Source organism: Ranitomeya imitator, chromosome 3, assembly GCF_032444005.1.
Source record: "Ranitomeya imitator isolate aRanImi1 chromosome 3, aRanImi1.pri, whole genome shotgun sequence".
NCBI lineage: Eukaryota > Metazoa > Chordata > Amphibia > Anura > Dendrobatidae > Ranitomeya > Ranitomeya imitator.
Window position 1 is genome coordinate 469,635,918 of NC_091284.1, and position 20,704 is coordinate 469,656,621.

Consider the following 20,704-nt stretch of genomic DNA (forward strand, 5'->3'; position numbering starts at 1 on the left):
ACCGACAGAAGACTAGAATTGCATGCGCGCAGCTCTGAACCTGGCGTGCGCGTGAGTAGCAGAGGCCAGGAGCAAGCGCAGAGAGGAAGACACTGCAGAGGGAGAGGCACGCTGGGACGCCGAAGACAGGTAAGTATGACGGAGCGAAGGAGGCGGCAGCAGCGGTATGACACACCACCTCGTCTTCCACATCCGCACCCTGCTCCTCCTCCTGACTCTCTGGCAATTGTGTCTCATCATCGTCCACCTCTTGTGACACTTTCCCACCATCGTCTTCATGTGACTGGGGCTGGTCAAAGCTTTGGGCAGCTCTACATGCGATCTCATCTTTCCCCACTTCAAGTTGACTGGCAGAGATTTCTGAATCTTGAAATGGAAAATTAAACAGCTCTTCAGAGTGTCGAAGTGTGGGATCAGTTGTCTCAGGGCACTCGGCATGGTGGGAGGAAGGAGGATCAGGGTGAGGAATATCCTGGCCACACTCACGGCTACTCAGACTTGACCATGTGGAAGACAAGGTGGTGCTGGTGGTGGATAAGTGACTGGAAGCATTATCCGCTATCCAACCAACAACCGTTTCACACTGCTCTGGCTTCAATAGTGGTGTGCTGCAGTCCCCTAGTAACTGGGACAGGAAGGTCGAGCGAGAAGATGTGGGTCTTTATTGTTGCCCACTTTCACCTTGCCCACGGCCTCGTCCTCTGGATGCACCATCAGCATGAAGCGGGGGACCACCATGGTGCAGGAAGACTACTGTACACAAGATGAGCTGCAAACAACAAAGGGTAAATTTATTGGAAGGCAAGGAATAAAGTGGATGAGGAAGATGCAAACATGGGTATGCAATGGCAAAACATAATTTACAAGAGTTCTATTCTTTAGCTTGTCCATAAAATAGCACGGTTCTCCAACTATTACAGACTCAACATATGTTACACAAGTAAATGCAAACAATAAGCAAAGAATTATGCTACTTTATGTATAACCTCCCTGGCCTTTACTAAGCAGGCCACGCAGTTCCCGTGTACTGACTATTGAAGCCTACACTGGGACCTGACATATGCACAAAACAGGAACAAACTCACGGTGATGTTGGGGGCACAGATCCAGTCCCGGGGGCCCCCAGCAGTCTAGTACGATGGTGCGCACGGCTCTCTGCCAGCTCCGTGAAACGTGGTCTTCTCCTTGCTTCTGGGCCCTGAAGGTGCTCCTGGAAACTGTAAATCCCTTTCCCTGTATCTTCGTGGCTCCTCGAAATAACACAGGTCAGCCACCCTCACTGCACCTGGAAAAGTATGTCCAATCTCACAAATCCACTCTCTTACAGGCTGTGGCTCCTCTCTTGCAGCTATATCAGGACACAGTTCTTCTCTCTTGCAGCTATTAGTACAAAGGTTCTCTCTCCAGCAGCCTCAGCTCACACACACACAGTTCTGGCTCCACCCCTGCCATCTGCACAGTCCAGTCCATTATACAGTCTCTTGCAGGGGAGAAGAAGAACATTCCATCACGCCAGACAAGGGGGTGCAGTCTCTTAAAGTAACATCGTGTTCCTTACTGTTCATAACAGCACCACCCTCCAACAAGCCTCCGTTTTTAATGATGGTCATCTTCGACCATCACAGCATCAAGGTCAAAGTGTAATGAAAGAACGTGCAATGCGGAAACAGCACCTATAGAGGAGGCAACAAAGTTGTAAACACAGACAGAGCACACTGTTCCACATATCGGACTGGTGGAACCCCTGCATTAGACCTCTGGGATCTCTGAAGCTCTTGGCTTTCAGGCAAGGCTTGACTATCTTCCAGAGGAACATTTGCTGCAGGAGTCATCATGGGCTCTTGTCTGGCCTTGTCCTCGTGTGGCGGTACTGGTACATCCATGTAATTACCGCCTCTGTGCGGCTGAGGACCCCCTATGGTGTCAGGGATGGACCACCACTCGTCATCGATTTCACCATCAGGCATGACAGATTCAGGAAGTGGTGTAGTGCCTTCAGGCAGCAATGGTATAGAACAGACCTCAGATTGACAGGGCCGCAGCATATTTCTGTGAAATACTCTAGGGGCGGAAGCCCCTCTCTCAATCTGCACCTTGTAGACAGGGCTGTTAGCATACACTCGCTCGATTACTCTGTTGTTCTGTACTTCCCATCTCCCACTTAGTTTTCCCATGGGACGCTTGTCTCTGACTAATACTCGGTCTCCGGGTTGGAGCGCTAACTCTTGAGTCGGTTTGAAGCCGATATGTTCTTTTTCTTGCAGCTTCTGACCCACCAACCGTCGTATCGTTTGTAATCATTGCGGATGCTCTTTCACCCATGAGGTGGCAGTTCGCTCCATCAGCTCCTCTGGCTGTTCCAAATTCAGCTCAATGATTTCTCGTCCAGCTCTTCCAAACAGCAGTAGATAGGGGATATAACCCGTGGTGAAGTGGACCCGATTGTTGTAGGTCCAGACCAACTCTGGCAGGTAGTCTGGCCAAAATGCCTTCGTGTCCTCCTCCAACGTTATCAGCATTTGAAGTAAGGTTTGGTTGAAGCGTTCACATGCTCCGTTACCTTGAGGGTGGTAAGGGGTGGTCCGGGACCGCTCGATGCCATACATGCGATACAGTTCTTCCATCACCTTGCCTTGGAAACATGCACCTTGGTCGGAGTGGATGCGCTTTGGGCACCCATACACCCAGATGAAGTCTCGACAGATGGCTCGCGCTGCCGATTCCGCAGTCTGATCTCTAGTCGGGGTGACTACTGCGAACTTAGAGAAATGATCGGTCATCACCAAACAATACTGATACAAATGCCGAGTGTCCCAAGAGGAGATAGTCAATCATCAAGACTTACAGCGGTTCCTTAGTTTGTATGGTCTGGATGGGTGCCCTCTGTTCGGTGCTCTTAATGAGGTCACATACTCGACATTGCTGGCAAACCTCTTCCACCACAGACTCCAATCGGGGGTGTTACAGAACCCCCAGCACCAAGAATATGTTATGCAGTATATATTATGTATAATAGGTTCCATGTGAAATGCATCAGTCCACAGGCTGCGCCCCTGGTCAGAGGGGACAAGATATTCTCCTTCTGACCTTCCCACCTTTGTAATTCCCACAGTAAATATCAGCAGGCTCCGGCCACCTGCGGCTATTGTAATGTATGTCTGGCCTGCTTTTTCTATTGGCCTGCCCTGTGTATCTGTGTTATATATTCTGTGTGCTGTGAATAAAGTGTGTTCTTTTAGACTGGAAATACGTGGAGTAGCAGTCAGCTTTTATATGCTCTCACGTAATCAAGGAATTCCAGCCAGCGTCCTTCATTCAGAATCCAGCAAAAGCAGAGTGGACCTCCTGAAACACGGGGGGTGCTGAAAGAGGTACTACAGCACAGTAGACCCCGTTACACTGGTGGCAGACAGCGGGATGTGATACCCCTTCTACAGGAGGAAAGGAATGAATGGAAGACAACTACCAGAAGTTAAAGAGGACTACATTAAAAGATCTGGTGGAAGCCCGAGGGTTAATCGCCAGCAACAAAACAAAAGCGGATTTGATAGCAGCCATCATGGAACACGACAGTGCAGCGCCCCCCAATGTGAACGTGGAGAAGACTGAATTCCAGAGGGAGGTAAAGAACAGACTGGCGTTCTATGGCCCAAACCCTGCAGTAGAGATCATACGAGAGGTGATGGCTGATGTGCGTACTGATCTGAAGGAAGAGATGGCCGAGCGGACCAGGATAGAGCTAACCAAGATGGAGATGGCAGAGCGGACCAAAGTGGAGCTGGCCAAGATGGAGATGGCAGAGCGGAGAGAGGAGAGTCAGTGAGCAAGGGGAGCTCTGGCCTCCGCCCAGGTACCTTCAACAGTAAGCCACAAAAAGATCCAGTATAATGCCTTCCGACAGTTGGGGGAGGCAGAGGAAGACATTGATGGCTTTCTGCAGGACTTTGAGCAGCAGTGTGCCCTTCATCAAGTGAAGCCGGAGGAATGGGTTCAGATTCTGGCCAGCAAGCTGACAGGCTGGGCAGCGGACGCCTATCGCATGGTACCTGATGAGGACTGTATGGACTATGAGCGGATCAAAGAAGTGATCTTGGCCCGGTATGCGCTGATACCAGAGGCATACCGCCAAAAGTTCCGCGGACTTATAAAACGAGTAACCGATACCCACGCTGAATGGGCCTGTAAATTACGGCGGTCACTGCTACAGTGGGTACAAGGGAGCCAAGCAACCACTAAGGAGGACGTACTCCAGCTCTTCTTGTTAGAACAATTCAAGATTAATGGACTAAACCCCGAGACACAGGAATGGCTTCGGGACAGGCGGCCAATGACTCTTGAGGAAGCCGCTCGTCTGGCCGATGAACATCATGACGCCAGGAGGCCTCAGTTGTCCGGATCAAAGATGGTCACTAGGGGTCCGCCCATGGACCTGGAGGGCCCCAAACCACCGAAGATTGTAAGGGGACCAGCTAGAAACCCAGCCTACCACAGTTCCCCTGGGGCGCGATGCCACACCTGCCGTCAGCTGGGCCACCTGCAAAGACAATGTCCCAACCAGACTCAGAATACCCAGTGGCCAAAGGTGGGAACAGCTACCTTCCGCCGGGCCGCTGTACACTGCTACCAAGGCGAAGCTGACCCGGCATTGGGGGCTACAACTAACCAAGGGGTGGAAGAGATGGAGGAAGTGCTGCATGAAGTAGACCCCGTGCAGGCAGCCCGGGCAGATAATCGACAACAGCATCGACAGGTCGTGTGGGTTAATGGGAAACGCATGCAGGGACTAAGAGATTCCGGAGCAACTTTGACCCTTGTGAAGCCTCATCTCGTCCGGGACCAAGAGAAGATGGACCGGACAGTGGCAGTCCATGTAGCAGGGGGAGCCATACATCGACTGCCCACTGCCAGGATTCACCTGAACTGGGGAGTTGGGGATGGCCTTGTTGAGGTCAGCTTGATGGAGGATTTGCCTGCAGACATTTTGCTGGGAAATGACTTGGGGCCCATGTTGTCTGCCTTCTCGGTTGCCCCTCTGGCTGAGACATATCCTGTGACCACCCGGAGACAAGCTCGAGCTGCGGAGGCGGAATCACACTCAGTGGAGGCCCAGGTAAGACATCCCAGCCCTACACGTATTCCCATAGCCAGACACATTTCTTGGGCCACCCCAGATGAATTTAAGAGGGAGTTACTTGAGGATCCTTCAGTGGAGGGATATCGTGGGAAGGCACAGGAGGGGAGAGGGGTACTGGAAGGGGAACAGTTTATATGGAAGCAGGGACTCCTCTACTGGATCACAGAGCAGCACCACACAGGGACGAGCCCCACTATAAAACGACAGCTGGTAGTTCCCAAGAAGTATAGGCAGGAGTTACTGCGAATCTCTCATGACAAACCCTTGGCCGGGCATGTCGGCGTCAGTCGCACCAGGCATCGTCTGACACAAAACTTCTTTTGGCCGGGAGTAACCTATGATGTTCGTCAATACTGCCAGACCTGTGACAGTTGCCAGCGCATTGGCAAGAGGGGAGATCGATGCATGGCCAAATTACGCCCCCTCCCCATTGTGGAGGAACCATTTAGCCGAGTAGCGGTCGATCTGATAGGGCCATTAGCCAAACCCAGTCCGTCAGGGAAAAGGTATATATTGACAGTGGTAGATTATGCCACACGGTATCCAGAGGCGGTTGCGTTACCCAACATACTGGCAGAGACGGTGGCGGCTGCCCTGCTTCAGGTTTTCTCACGGGTTGGATTTCTCCAGGAGATTATCTCAGACCAGGGTACGTAGTTTACAGCAGAGGTGACCAACCAACTGTGGAAGCTGTGCGGCGTAAAGTCCATTAGAAGCGCCCCGTACCACCCGCAAACCAATGGGTTGTGTGAACGCTTTAACGGGACGTTAAAACAACTCATTGGGACTTTTACCAGGACCTACAGGGACTGGGAGAAATTCTTGCCTCACCTCCTGTTTGCCTATCGAGAGGTGCCCCAAGAATCCACGGGGCTCTCCCCATTCGAACTGGTATACGGGAGACGGGTAAGGGGACCCCTAGACTTAGTGCTAGAACACTGGGAAGGGGAGTGCATCATAGAAGGGGTACCTATTGTATCCTATGTGCTGGAAGTCCTGGACCGCCTACAGGAGCTGACCCAGGCTGTACGTGGGAACATGCAGGTGGCCCAGCGGCGCCAGCGTGTATGGTACGATCGGAGGGCCAGAGAGCGCACCTTGGAAATAGGGCAGAAGGTCCTGGCGTTAGAGCCCGCTAGGCATAACAAGTTCCAAGCTGCATGGCAGGGGCCCTACAAGGTAGTGGGGAAAATAGCCGACGCCACCTATAATGTCGCCAATTGTGACGACCCCAGGGTTATCCGCATGTTCCACGTGAATATGCTGAAGCCCTATCGGGAGTGCCCTGAAGAGGTAGTGGCCATCTGTGCACCTGAAGCAGAGGATTTAGCCGGACTTCCCTTGCCTGATTTCTTAGGGGAGAGGACTCAGTCTAAAACATGGGACCAGGTACATTGGGGTGAAGACTTAGGTCCCCGGGAGAGACAGCAGGCGGAGGAGTTGTTGAGGCAGCGACAGAGGATGTTTTCGGGTAAACCCGGGTACACTCACCTGGCACAACACAAGGTTGAGACCCAGGATCAGACCCCCCTGCGACAACCTCCCTTCCGCGTCCCTGAGTCTGTACGAGAAGGGATGCGACAAGAGATACAAGAGATGTTGCGTTTAGGGGTCATTGAAGAGTCAGATAGTCCCTGGGCATCCCCCGTAGTGTTAGTGCCCAAGAAGGATGGGACTACACGGTTTTGTGTAGACTATCGTAAGCTCAATGAGAAAACAGTGATAGATGCATATCCCATGCCGCGTGTGGATGACTTGTTAGACCGGCTAGCAGGGGCAAAGTATTTGACCACCATCGATCTATGCAAAGGCTACTGGCAGATTCCCCTTAGTCCTGATGCTATTCACAAGTCGGCATTTGTCACCCCGTTTGGCTTATTCCAGTTTCGAGTTATGCCATTCGGGATGATGACTGCCCCGGCGACCTTCCAGAGGCTGGCTGACCGGCTTCTGGATGGTCTCCAGGACTATGCGTTTGCCTACCTGGATGACATCGCCATCTACAGCGCGACATGAGAAGAGCATCTAAATCACCTAGAGACAGTAATAGACAGGATCCACAAGGCCGGAATCACCCTGAACCCAAACAAGTGTCACGTGGGCAAAGCAGAGGTTCAGTATTTAGGGCATTGGGTGGGAAGTGGGAAATAGAGACCAGAACCAGCCAAGATTGAGGCCATAGCCAAATGGCCCACCCCACGCACTAAAACCCAGGTCATGGCGTTTCTAGGGACAGCAGGGTATTATAGGAAATTCGTTCCCAATTACAGCAGCGTGGCCAAGCCCCTCACTGATCTGACCTGTAAGAACCAACCCCGCCAGGTAACCTGGACCCCAGAGTGTGAGGAAGCCTTCCGCCAGCTAAAGGACGCCCTCACCAATACTCCTGTATTGGCCGCACCCGATCCAATTAAACGTTTCCTTGTTCACACAGACGCTTCTATGTTTGGATTGGGGGCAGTACTAAGCCAAGTCGGGCCAGATGGCCAAGAACACCCGGTAGCTTACCTGAGTCGGAAACTACTGCCCCGTGAAGTGAGCTATGCGGCCATAGAGAAGGAGTGCCTGGCAATAGTATGGGCACTCAAAAAGTTACAACCATATTTGTATGGACGACAGTTTTCCCTCCTAACGGACCATAATCCCCTAGTCTGGCTTAATTGGGTCTCCGGAGACAACGCCAGATTGCTGCGGTGGAGTTTAGCCCTACAACCTCTGGACTTCACCATCCACTACAGACCCGGCAAACAAAACGGTAATGCCGATGGACTAAGTCGACAAACGGAACTTGTACCAACCCCATAAATTTCGGACATCCCCAAACCGATTCGTTAAGAATCAGACTGTGTATGCCGATCGCGTCGCTGAAAAGGGGAGCCGTGTTACAGAACTCCCAGCACCAAGAATATGTTATGCAGTATGTATTATGTATAATAGGTTCCATGTGAAATGCATCAGTCCACAGGCTGCGCCCCTGGTCAGAGGGGACAAGATATTCTCTTTCTGACCTTCCCACCTTTGTAATTCCCACAGTAAATATCAGCAGGCTCCGACCACCTGCGGCTATTGTAATGTATGTCTGGCCTGCTTTTTCTATTGGCCTGCCCTGTGTATCTGTGTTATATATTCTGTGTGCTGTGAATAAAGTGTGTTCTTTTAGACTGGAAATACGTGGAGTAGCAGTCAGCTTTTATATGCTCTCACGTAATCAAGGAATTCCAGCCAGCGTCCTTCATTCAGAATCCAGCAAAAGCAGAGTGGACCTCCTGAAACACGGGGGGTGCTGAAAGAGGTACTACAGCACAGTAGACCCCGTTACAGGGGGCAATACACATACCGCTGTAACCATTGGTTGGTCTTCGTGAGGCCGAAGTGAGCTCCAAATGGGCTTCTTTAGCTACTTTTTGAGCCATTCTTCCTGTGATGACTACCTGCCACCTTACTTCCATATCTTTTGGCTGTTGTCTCTTACGATATAGCACTGACTCTCGCACTTCCAGTCTATCCCACTGGTGTTGTACACTTTTCATTTCAGAGTCCAGATTATCTCTCTCTTGTTTGCCAGGCTTTCGCTTCTGAGTTACGCACCATTTCATCTGTCTCAGCCCTTCGTCTTCATCCTGAACATGTCCCCATTCCTCATTGGTTCTCCCCAGGGACTGGGGTAATGCACAGGCCTCCCTTCCTGACTGGGCCGCAACCACTGGGGGCTTAAACATACGAAAGTCTGGGGTTTCCTCCTCTTCAAGTTGCTCATCGAGATCCCCTGCTGGAGTCTCTACAGTCACTCTTGACAGCCCATCAGCATTTGCGTTTTCGATAGCAGAGCGATAATGGATGGTAAAGTCAAATTTGGCTAGGCGAGACACTCACCGTTGTTCTAAGGCCCCCAATTTAGCATTCTCAAGGTGGGTCAGGGGATTATTGTCTGTTCGAACTTGAATCTTGGTACCTGTCAGGAAGCCCGCAAACTTCTCTGTCATGGCCCACAACAGAGCCAGGAGCTCTAACCGGAAAGAGCTGTAATTGTGAGGGTTTCTTTCGCTGTCTCGCAGGGACCTGCTGGCATACCCGATGACTCTCTCATGTCCATCCTGTATCTGAGAAAGTACTGCACTGAGTCCATGAAGGCTACCATCTGTGTACAACAGGAATGGTTGATCGAAATCTGTGTAGGCCAAAATCGGGTTTGAGGTAAGAGCATTCTTTATAGCCTGGAAGGCCTCGGCTTGTCTCTGGGCCCAAGGGATGTACTGGGTCTTTGGCACTCCTGCGGTCCCCCTCAGCAGCTCATTGAGAGGACCCGCCATATTCGCGAAGTCTTTAACCCCTTTCTGTCATTGGACGTACTATTCCGTCCATTTGGGGTGGGCCTTAATTCCCACGGAAGGAATAGTACGTCTAGCACGATCGGCCGCGCTCACGGACCGCCCCCGGCACACCGTGATCAAACATGATCGCGGTGTGCCAGCGGTGTAGGGAAGCATCACGCAGGGAGGAGGCTCCCTGCGGGCTTCCCTGAGACCCCCGCAGCAACGCGATGTGATCGCATTGCTGCGAGGGTCTCTTACCTTCCTCCCTGCAGCAAGGCCTGGATCCAAAATGGCCGCGGCATCCGGGTCCTGCAGGGAGGGAGGTGGCTTACCAAGTGCCTGCTCAGAGCAGGCGCTTGGTAAGCCTGCAGCGCTGCAAGTCAGATCGCTGATCTGACAGAGTGCTGTGCAAACTGTCAGATCAGCGATCTGTGATGTCCCCCCCCCCTGGGACAAAGTAAAAAAAAAAATTTCCACATGTGTAAAAAAAAAAAAATAATAATTCCTAAATAAAGAAAAAAAATATTATTCCCATAAATACATTTCTTTATCTAAATAAAAATAAACAATAAAAGTACACATATTTAGTATCGCCGCGTCCGTAACGACCCAACCTATAAAGCTGTCCCACTAGTTAACCCCTTCAGTAAACATCGTAAAAAAAACGAGGCAAAAAACAACACTTTATTATCATACCGCCGAACAAAAAGTGGAATAACACGCGATCAAAAAGACAGATATAAATAACCATGGTACCGCTGAAAACGTCATCTTGTCCCGCAAAAAACAAGCTGCCATACAGTATCAGCAAAAAAGTAAAACAGTTATAGTCCTCAGAATAAAGCGATGCAAAAATAATTCTTTTTTCTATAAAATAGTTTTTATCGTATAAAAGCGCCAAAACATAAAAAAAATATAAATGATGTATCGCTGTAATCGTACTGACCCGAAGAATAAAACTGCTTTATCAATTGTACCAAACGAGGAACGGTATAAACGCCTCCCCCAAAAGAAATTCATGAATAGCTGGTTTTTGTGTTGTGAATTCTGTGGTCAAGCTCCCTCCTGTGGTCATGAGTGGTACTTCGGCTGGTTCTGTCTATGAGCTTCCTCTGGTGGATGTTAGTGGGGCTGCGGCTTCTGAGTTTCCTTCCTCAGGTGACGAGGTTAAGTCGTTAGGTGCTGCTCTATTTAACTCCACCTAGTTCTTTGTTCCTTGCCTCCAGGCAATGTTCCAGTATTGGTCTTGCTCTCTCCTGGATCATCCTTGTGGCCTGCCTTCACTGCATAAGCTAAGTTCTGCTTGTGTTTTTTGGTTTGCTATTTTTTCTGTCCAGCTTGCTATTTTGGTTTGTCTTGCATGCTAGAAGCTCTGGGACGCAGAGGAAGCACCTCCGTACCGTTAGTCGGTGCGGAGGGTCTTTTTGCGCCCTCTGCGTGGTTGTTTGTAGGTTTTTGTGCTGACCGCAAAGCTATCTTTCCTATCCTCGGTCTATTCAGTAAGTCGGGCCTCACTTTGCTAAAATCTATTTCATCTCTGTGTTTGTATTTTCATCTTTACTCGCAGTCATTATATGTGGGGGGCTGCCTTTTCCTTTGGGGAATTTCTCTGAGGCAAGGTAGGCTTACTTTTCTATCTTCAGGGCTAGCTAGTTTCTCAGGCTGTGCCCGAGGCGCCTAGGTCTGGTCAGGAGCGCTCCACGGCTACCTCTAGTGTGGTGTGATAGGATTAGGGATTGCGGTCAGCAGAGTTCCCACGTCTCAGAGCTCGTCCTATGTTATTAGTAACTATCAGGTCACTTTGTGTGCTCTTAACCACCAGGTCCATTGTGTTTCTGAACCACCAGTTCATAACAGTACTGGAGGCCAAAAGTACTAATGCTTCTCAATAGAGGGAAAAGAAAAGTTCTGAGACCATTTTTTTTTCTCTGCACTGTGTTTTGTCTTTCTTTTCCCCTAGACATTTGGGTGGTTCAGGACACAGGTGTAGTGATGGACATTAAAGGTCTGTTTTCTTGTGTGGATCATCTCACTGCAAGAGTACAAAATATTCAAGACATTGTGGTTCAGAAATCTATGTTAGAACCTAAAATTCCTATTCCTGACTTATTTTCTGGAGATAGAGCTAAGTTTCTGAATTTCAAAAATAATTGTAAACTGTTTCTGGCTTTGAAACCCCGCTCCTCTGGTGACCCAGTTCAACAAGTTAAGATCATTATTTCTTTATTACGTGGCGACCCGCAAGACTGGGCATTTTCCCTTGCGCCAGGAGATCCTGCATTATGCGATATTGATGCGTTTTTTCTGGCGCTCGGATTGCTGTATGATGAACCTAATTCAGTGGATCAGGCAGAGAAAAATTTGCTGGCTCTGTGTCAGGGTCAGGATGAGGTAGAGATATATTGTCAGAAGTTTAGGAAGTGGTCTGTGCTCACTCAATGGAATGAATGTGCGCTGGCAGCAATTTTCAGAAAGGGTCTCTCTGAAGCCCTTAAGGATGTCATGGTGGGATTTCCTATGCCTGCTGGTCTGAATGAGTCTATGTCTTTGGCCATTCAGATCGATCGACGCTTACGTGAGCGTAAAAATGTGCACCATTTGGCGGTATTATCTGAGCATAAACCTGAGCCTATGCAATGTGATAGGACTTTGACCAGAGCTGAACGGCAAGAACACAGACGTCGGAATGGGCTGTGTTTTTATTGTGGTGATTCCACTCATGCTATCTCCGATTGTCCTAAGCGCACTAAGCGGTTCGCTAGGTCTGCCACCATTGGTACGGTACAGTCGAAATTTCTTTTGTCCGTTACTTTGATCTGCTCTTTGTCATCCTATTCTGTCATGGCATTTGTGGATTCAGGCACTGCCCTGAATTTGATGGACTTGGACTTTGCTAGGCGCTGTGGGTTTTTCTTGGAGCCCTTGCAGTATCCTATTCCATTGAGAGGAATTGATGCTACGCCTTTGGCCAAGAATAAGCCTCAGTACTGGACCCAACTGACCATGTGCATGGCTCCTGCGCATCAGGAGGATATTCGCTTTTTGGTGTTGCATAATCTGCATGATGTGGTCGTGTTGGGGTTGCCATGGCTACAAGTCCATAACCCAGTATTGGATTGGAAATCTATGTCTGTGTCCAGCTGGGCTTGTCAGGGGGTACATGGTGATGTTCCAGTTCTGTCTATTTCATCATCCACCCCTTCTGAGGTCCCAGAGTTCTTGTCGGATTACCAGGATGTATTTGATGAGCCCAAGTCTAGTGCTCTACCTCCGCATAGAGATTGCGATTGTGCTATCGATTTGATTCCTGGTAGTAAGTTTCCTAAGGGTCGACTGTTTAATTTGTCTGTGCCTGAGCACGCCGCTATGCGGAGTTACGTAAAGGAATCCTTGGAGAAGGGTCATATTCGCCCGTCGTCGTCGCCATTGGGAGCAGGTTTCTTTTTTGTGGCCAAGAAGGATGGTTCGTTGAGACCGTGTATTGATTACCGCCTTCTAAATAAAATCACAGTCAAATTTCAGTACCCCTTGCCGCTGCTGTCTGATTTGTTTGCTCGGATTAAGGGGGCTAGTTGGTTCACCAAGATAGATCTTCGTGGTGCGTATAATCTTGTGCGTATTAAACAGGGCGATGAATGGAAAACAGCATTTAATACGCCCGAGGGCCATTTTGAGTACCTGGTTATGCCATTCGGGCTTTCCAATGCTCCATCAGTATTTCAGTCCTTTATGCATGACATCTTCCGAGAGTACCTGGATAAATTCCTGATTGTATACTTGGATGATATTTTGATCTTCTCGGATGATTGGGAGTCTCACGTGAAGCAGGTTAGAATGGTGTTCCAGGTCCTGCGTGCGAATTCTTTGTTTGTGAAGGGGTCAAAGTGTCTCTTTGGTGTTCAGAAGGTTTCATTCTTGGGTTTCATTTTTTCCCCTTCTACTATCGAGATGGACCCTGTTAAAGTTCAGGACATTTATGATTGGACTCAGCCGACATCTCTGAAGAGTCTGCAAAAGTTCCTGGGCTTCGCTAATTTTTATCGTCGCTTCATCAATAATTTTTCTAGTATTGCTAAACCGTTGACTGATTTAACCAAGAAGGGTGCTGATGTGGTCAATTGGTCTTCTGCTGCTGTAGAAGCTTTTCAGGAGTTGAGGCGTCGTTTTTCTTCTGCCCCTGTGTTGTGCCAGCCAGATGTTTCACTCCCGTTCCAGGTCGAGGTTGATGCTTCTGAGATTGGAGCAGGGGCTGTTTTGTCGCAAAGAAGTTCTGACGGCTCGGTGACGAAACCATGTGCCTTCTTTTCCAGGAAGTTTTCGCCTGCTGAGCGTAATTATGATGTTGGCAATCGAGAGTTGTTGGCCATGAAGTGGGCATTCGAGGAGTGGCGTCATTGGCTTGAAGGAGCTAAGCATCGCGTGGTGGTCTTGACTGATCACAAGAACTTATCTCGAGTCTGCCAAACGATTGAGTCCTAGACAGGCTCGTTGGTCGCTGTTTTTCTCCCGTTTTGACTTTGTGGTTTCGTACCTTCCGGGCTCTAAGAATGTGAAGGCGGATGCCCTGTCTAGGAGTTTTGTGGCCGACTCTCCGGGTTTACCTGAGCCGGAGGGTATTCTCAAAGAGGGGGTAATTTTGTCTGCCATCTCCCCTGATTTGCGTCAGGTGCTGCAAAAATTTCAGGCTAATAGACCTGACCGTTGCCCAGCGGAGAAACTGTTTGTCCCTGATAAATGGACGAGTAGAGTTATCTCTGAGGTTCATTGATCGGTGTTGGCTGGTCATCCTGGAATCTTTGGTACCAGACATTTGGTGGCTAGATCCTTTTGGTGGCCGTCTCTGTCGCGGGATGTGCGTTCGTTTGTGCAGTCCTGTGGGATTTGTGCTCGGGCTAAGCCCTGCTGTTCTCGTGCCAGTGGGTTGCTTTTGCCCTTGCCGGTCCCGAAGAGGCCTTGGACACATATCTCTATGGATTTTATTTCGGATCTCCCCGTCTCTCAAAAGATGTCGGTCATTTGGGTGGTTTGTGATCGCTTCTCTAAGATGGTCCATTTGGTACCCTTGTCTAAATTGCCTTCCTCCTCTGATTTGGTGCCATTGTTTTTCCAGCATGTGGTTCGTTTACATGGCATTCCGGAGAACATCGTTTCTGACAGAGGTTCCCAGTTTGTTTCGAGGTTTTGGCGAGCCTCTTGTGCTAGGATGGGCATTGATTTGTCTTTTTCCTCGGCTTTCCATCCTCAGACAAATGGCCAAACTGAACGAACCAATCAGACCTTCGAAACATATCTGAGATGTTTTGTTTCTGCTGATCAGGATGATTGGGTGTCCTTTTTGCCTTTGGCTGACTTCGCCCTTAATAATCGGGCCAGCTCGGCTACTTTGGTTTCGCCGTTTTTCTGCAATTCTGGTTTCCATCCCCGTTTCTCTTCAGGGCAGGTTGAGTCTTCGGACTGTCCTGGTGTGGATACTGTGGTGGATAGGTTGCAGCAGATTTGGACTCATGTAGTGGACAATTTGACATTGTCCCAGGAGAAGGCTCAACGTTTCGCTAACCGCAGGCGCTGTGTGGGTCCCCGACTTCGTGTTGGGGATTTGGTTTGGTTGTCGTCTCGTTATATTCCTATGAAAGTTTCCTCTCCTAAGTTTAAGCCTCGTTTCATTGGTCCGTATAGGATTTCTGAGGTTCTTAATCCTGTGTCTTTTCGTTTGACCCTTCCAGCTTCTTTTTCCATTCATAATGTGTTCCATAGGTCATTGTTGCGGAGATACGTGGCACCTGTGGTTCCATCCGTTGATCCTCCTGCCCCGGTTTTGGTTGAGGGGGAGTTGGAGTATATAGTGGAGAAGATTTTGGATTCTCGTATTTCGAGACGGAAACTCCAGTACCTGGTTAAGTGGAAGGGTTATGGTCAGGAAGATAATTCATGGGTCTTTGCCTCGGATGTTCATGCTGCCGATCTGGTTCGTGCCTTTCATTTGGCTCATCCGGGTCGGCCTGGGGGCTCTGGTGAGGGTTCGGTGACCCCTCCTCAAGGGGGGGGTACTCTTGTGAATTCTGTGGTCAAGCTCCCTCCTGTGGTCATGAGTGGTACTTCGGCTGGTTCTGTCTATGAGCTTCCTCTGGTGGATGTTAGTGGGGCTGCGGCTTCTGAGTTTCCTTCCTCAGGTGACAAGGTTAAGTCGTTAGGTGCTGCTCTATTTAACTCCACCTAGTTCTTTGTTCCTTGCCTCCAGGCAATGTTCCAGTATTGGTCTTGCTCTCTCCTGGATCGTCCTTGTGGCCTGCCTTCACTGCATAAGCTAAGTTCTGCTTGTGTTTTTTGGTTTGCTATTTTTTCTGTCCAGCTTGCTATTTTGGTTTGTCTTGCTTGCTGGAAGCTCTGGGACGTAGAGGAAGCACCTCCGTACCGTTAGTCGGTGCGGAGGGTCTTTTTGCGCCCTCAGCGTGGTTGTTTGTAGGTTTTTGTGCTGACCGCAAAGCTATCTTTCCTATCCTCGGTCTATTCAGTAAGTCGGGCCTCACTTTGCTAAAATCTATTTCATCTCTGTGTTTGTATTTTCATCTTTACTCGCAGTCATTATATGTGGGGGGCTGCCTTTTCCTTTGGGGAATCTCTCTGAGGCAAGGTAGGCTTATTTTTCTATCTTCAGGGCTAGCTAGTTTCTCAGGCTGTGCCCGAGGCGCCTAGGTCTGGTCAGGAGCGCTCCACGGCTACCTCTAGTGTGGTGTGATAGGATTAGGGATTGCGGTCAGCAGAGTTCCCACGTCTCAGAGCTCGTCCTATGTTATTAGTAACTATCAGGTCACTTTGTGTGCTCTTAACCACCAGGTCCATTGTGTTTCTGAACCACCAGTTCATAACATTTTTGGTCATTCTGTCTCACAAAAATCGGAATAAAAAGCGATCAAAAATTGTCATGTGCCTGAAAATGTTACCAATAAAAACGTCAACTCGTCCCGCAAAAAAACAAGACCTCACATAACTCTGTGGACTCAAATATGGAAAAATTATAGCTCTCAAAATGTGGTAACGCAAAAAATATTTTTTGCAATAAAAAGCATCTTTCACTGTGTGACAGCTGCCAATCATAAAAATCCGCTAAAAAACCCGCTATAAAAGTGAATCAAACCCCCCTTCATCAACCCCTTAGTTAGGGAAAAATTAAAAAAATGTATTTATTTCCATTTTCCCATTAGGGTTAGGGCTAGGGTTAGGGCTAGGGTTAGGGCTAGGGCTAGGGCTAGGGTTAGGGCTAGGGCTAGGGTTAGGGCTAGGGTTAGGGTTGGGGCTAGGGTTAGGGTTGGGGCTAGGGTTAGGGCTACAGTTAGGGTTGGGGCTAAAGTTAGGGTTAGGGTTTGGATTACATTTATGGTTGGGAATAGGGCTGGGATTAGGGGTGTGTCTGGGTTAGAGGTGTGGATAGGGTTACCGTTGGGATTAGGGTTAGGGGTGTGCTTGGATTAGGGTTTCAGTTATAATTGGGGGGTTTCCACTGTTTAGGCACATCAGGGGCTCTCCAAACGGGACATGGCGTCCGATCTCAATGCCAGCCAATTCTGCGTTGAAAAAGTAAAACAGTGCTCCTTCCCTTCCGAGCTCTCCCGTGTGCCCAAACAGAGGTTTACCCCAACATATGGGGTATCAGCGTACTCAGAACAAATTGGACAACAACTTTTGGGGTGCAATTTCTCCTGTTACCCTCGGGAAAATACAAAACTGGGGGCTAAAAAATAATTTTTGTGGGAAAAAATTTTTGTTTTATTTTTACGGCTCTGCATTATAAACTTCTGTGAAGCACTTGGTGGGTCAAAGTGCTCACCACACCTCTAGCTAAGTTCCTTAGGGGGTCTACTTTCCAAAATGGTGTCACTTGTGGGGGGTTTCAATGTTTAGGCACATCAGTGGCTCTCCAAACGCAACATGGCGTCCCATCTCAATTCCTGTCAATTTTGCATTGGAAAGTCAAACGGCGCTCCTTCCCTTCCGAGCTCTCCCATGCGCCCAGTGGTTTATCCCCACATATGGGGTATCAGTGTACTCAGGACAAATTGTACAACAACTTTCGGGGTCCAATTTCTTCTCTTACCCTTGGGAAAATAAAAAATTGGGGGCGAAAAGATAATTTTTGTGAAAAAATATGATTTTTTATTTTTACGGTTCTGCATTATAAACTTCTGTGAAGCACTTGGTGGGTCAAAGTGCTCACCACACCTCTAGATAAGTTCCTTAGGGGGTCTACTTTCCAAAATGGTGTCACTTGTGGGGGGTTTCAATGTTTAGGCACATCAGTGGCTCTCCAAACGTAACATGGCGTCCCATCTCAATTCCAGTCAATTTTGCATTGAAAAGTCAAATGGCGCTCCTTCGCTTCCGAGCTCTGTCATGCGCCCAAACAGTGGTTTACCCCCACATATGGGGTATCGGCGTACTCAGGACAAATTGTACAACTACTTTTGGGGTTCATTTTCTCCTGTTACCCATGGTAAAATAAAACAAATTGGAGCTGAAGTAAATTTTTTGTGAAAAAAAAGTTAAATGTTCATTTTTATTTAAACATTCCAAAAATTCCTGTGAAACACCTGAAGGGTTAATAAACTTCTTGAATGTGGTTTTGAGCACCTTGAGGGGTGCAGTTTTTAGAATGGTGTCACACTTGGGTATTTTCTATCATATATACCCCTCAAAATGACTTCAAATGAGATGTGGTCCCTAAAAAAAAATGGCGTTGTCCAAAATTGTGCTGATGTAAAGTAGACATGTTTGAAATGTTACTTATTAAGTATTTTGTGTGACACATCTCTGTGATTTAATTGCATAAAAATTCAAAGTTGGAAAATTGCAAAATTTTCAAAATTTTCTCCAAATTTCCGTTTTTTTCACAAATAAACCCAGGTAATATCAAAGAAATTTTACCACTATCATGAAGTACAATACGTTATGAGAAAACAATGTCAGAATCACTGGGATTCGTTGAAGCATTCCAGAGTTATAACCTCATAAATGGAAAGTGGTCAGAATTGTAAAAATTGGCCTGGTCATTAATGTGCAAACCACCCTATGGGGTAAAGGGGTTAAAAAACCAGCGGTAGTACCCGGCGATCCCCAGAAAGGCCTGGAGTTCTTTCACTATTCAAGGGAATGGCCACTTCTGGATTGCAGCCACTTTTTCTGACGAGGGTAGAACTCCATCTTGTGACACTATGTGGCCCAGGTACTTGATCTCTCTCTTGAAGAGGTGGCACTCCTTTGGTTTCACCTTCAGGTTATGAGCCTGCAGTCTTCCGAGTACCTGTCCAACCCTGGCAAGGTGCTCTTCGAATGAGGTGGAAAACACAATGATGTCATCCAGATAGATCAGGGTAACCTTAAACTTTAAGTCTCCCAAACACTTTTCCATCAGTCATTGAATCGTGCCCGGAGCATTGGAGAGCCCGAAGGGCATCCAGTTAAACTCGAACAGCCCCATAGGGAGGATGAAGGTGGTTTTCTCTTTGTCTATCTCTGCCATGGCTACTTGCCAGTATCCGCTTGCTAGATCCAGGGTGGAGAAGTACTTAGCCTTTCCCAATGCTGTCAAGGATTCCTTGATGCGGGGCAACGGATACGAGTCTCGAACAGTGCAGTTTCCTGTTATCTACACAGAAGCGGATGATCCCATCCTTTTTCTTAACGAGCACCACCGGGGCTGCCCAAGGGCTCTGACTACTCTGCACCACTCCTGAATTCGGCATCTGCCTTAGTAATGTTTTCACCTCCTGATACATCTTGGGCAGGATCTGCCAGTATCGTTCCCGAATCGGACGAGCTTCCCCTGTCGGTATCTCATGCGTGATGGCTTCAGTACAGCCGAAATCCTTGGCGTGACGGACGAATGCGGCCTGATTTTCCCACAGCATAGTTTCTATTGCTTGCACACGCTCAGGGCCCAGAGCCTTCACATCCACTTCAATTTGATCAAGGATGACCCATCCACTCCACTCTGGGGATGGCGTCTCTTCAGTAACTGCTAGGGTCCACCCCACACCTTCTTTCGGCAATAAAGACATCTCCTTCTGACTCACCACTTCACCCTTATGTAGGTATACCAGGGCCAGATCTGTCCCTCATGGCAAGGAGACCTCTGCGGGGCCCATATTCAAAGCTCTTATGTGGACGTGTCCTTGCTGGACCACAGTTATTGTACGAGCTATCATGACTTCTTGCTCCACTCCTCCACCTGCCACAGGCTGAACAATCACTTCCAACCCATCAAGGTTGTGATGAGTCCCCACTGGAAGGTATACTATAGTTTCTCGCTCGGGAGGCAGGATTACAGGTTCTTTACCAGGAGCCCTGATGACCCCTACCGTCTGATAAGATGGCACACTCTTCTGCGTCCCACAGACGCGGATCAGTCGTTGAAGGGCTTCTTGAGTAGGCTTATGTGTAGTAGCCTTCTTCCAATATCCAGGTCCCTGTTTGTTAAACATAATCTGATCGAGTTCACATAGGATATTCATCCAGTACTACAGACACATCTTCTTTGATAGGCTCAGGGACCAACAGGATAACTTTTCTCCCCACTTCTTGCCCACAGATTCGAATATTCATCCACACGACCCCTGTGACCGGGATTGGTTGTTGGTTGGCAGCAAACAACCGGATCAATTTAGCTTTTTCTGGCTTGACCAGGGCCTTGAAATGCCTGAAATATGCTTCGGGCATCGTAGTCACTTGTGACCCAGTATCTATCAGGCAATCCACTAGAACTCCTTCGAATTCAGCACGTAGGATGGGACATGCAGCAATCAAGTGTTCGTTATGATATGGAGCGGCCTCTCTCCTCGCCTCCCCAGCAGAGTGCCGCACTACTGCGGGGGTTGGTAGTTTAATGGCGGCTTCCGCTGGCCTTGAGAATAGTTCTGAACTTCCGACAGTCTCTGGCAAGGTGCCCCCGTCCTTCACATTCCCAGCATTGGATGCCTCCTCCTCGCCGGGGGACCCCTTGAACCTGTCCTCGTGCCTCTGATGCCTGACAGGAGGGAACTTGCTCCCACTGATCCCCTATCTGTCGGGCCGAAGAATGGTTGCATGAGTACGGTGGGTCAGACTGTTGTAGTTCCCCCACTCTTCGCTCCATCTGGGTCAGTTTTTCTTGCACGTTGACAAGGGACAGCTGCAAGTCTTTCACCACCTGGACCAGCACCTCCTGATGGTTTGGGTCCCCTCTGGTATTAGCACCGTGGACACGCATCACCCCAGACGCGTAGCT